Genomic DNA, 1,402 nt, shown 5'->3' on the forward strand with positions numbered 1-1,402 from the left:
CTCACTCTGTAGACCAGGCTGGCCTCGAACTCAGAAATCCGCCTGCCTCTGCCTCCCAAGTGCTGGGCTCAAAGGCGTGTGCCACCACGCCCAGCCTGATTTTTAGATCTCAACCTGTGATTATTTTTATTTTGAGACAGGGTCTTTCTGGCTTAGATCATAGTGGTCTTACTGTTTCAGTCTCTGAAATGGTGGGCAAGCAACCAAGGCCAGACCTTAAACTAAGTTTTTTAACCCCCACCCCCACCCCTCAATGACAGGTTTCTCTGTGTAAGCCCTGGCTGTCCTAGAACTTGTGCTATAGACCAGCCTGGGATTAAAGGCATGGGCCACTGCTGTTCAGTTTCAAATCCATTTGTCTTGTTTTACAGCACAGTGCAATCAGTTTTTAAATTCACATAAATAACTGATGGTAGAGGGGCTGTGTCTGAACAAAGTGCCTGGGGGAAGTAAGGAAGCAAAGATAATCTAGAAAATATCAGAGTTTAATTCTCGCCAAGTTTTAACAGTGTCTTCTACTAAACCTTTGTATGTATTGTATACGGGGACAAACGCAGTAAGGACTCAATAAACAGGCTCTGGGGTGGGAGGATGGCTCACCATGGAACGTGCTCGCCATACCAGTATCAGAATCCACATCTAAATCACCAGCACTCACGTGTTGACGTGTGTTTGTAACCTCAGTGCTGGGATGAGATTGGGCATGGGGGGAGGTGTCCTAAGGGCTTGCTGGCCACCGAGTGTAGCCAAAACAGTGAGTTCCAGGTTTACAGAGACAAGAGACATTATCTCAAAATATAGAGAGAAGCCCCTGATGTTGACGACTGGGCTCTACGTGCTCAGGCACAGACAAGCGCACTTGCACACACACACACTTACGTTTGTTCAATATATAGAAATGGGGGGGGGGGATAGGTTTAGAGCTCAAGCCTTAATTCTGGCACTAAGGAAGCTGAAACAAGAGGACTGCCTAGGGTATATACTGAGATGCTATCTCAAACACACACACACACACACACACACACACACCCCTCAAAAAGCTTGGCATAGTGGACCAAGCCTGCAATCCCAGTACTTGATAGCTGAAGGTAGGAGAGAGCAGGAAAGGTAGTTCAGGACTAGCCTAGGGAATGATAGGGCTGTGTCTTTAAAGTGGGCTCTGGACTCAGATAACCTGGTTGGAACCTAGCTCCTTAAGTTACTAGTCGTTCCGTGGATACATCAGTGAACTTCTTGCTGTTTCTGTTATCTCATCTATAAAATGTGAACAATAACGCCATTTATTATATGCTGATATGAGAATAAAGAAGTCAAGACTGGTGCTGGGCAGTGGTGGCGCACACCTTTAATCCCAGCACTTGGGAGGCAGAGGCAGGCGGATTTCTGAGTTCGAGGCCAGCCT

The 1,402-nt window shown here is 46.9% G+C and overlaps 1 protein-coding gene across 3 annotated transcripts in view; it reads right to left on the reverse strand.

The window, feature by feature from the left end:
- Positions 1-1,402, reverse strand: part of C2H20orf194 (chromosome 2 C20orf194 homolog) — a 133,143-nt gene that overhangs the window by 7,510 nt on the left and 124,231 nt on the right. The gene's annotated exons all lie outside the window — the stretch shown is intronic.

The sequence above is a fragment of the Mus caroli genome, chromosome 2, assembly GCF_900094665.2.
Source record: "Mus caroli chromosome 2, CAROLI_EIJ_v1.1, whole genome shotgun sequence".
Taxonomy (NCBI): Eukaryota; Metazoa; Chordata; class Mammalia; order Rodentia; family Muridae; genus Mus; species Mus caroli.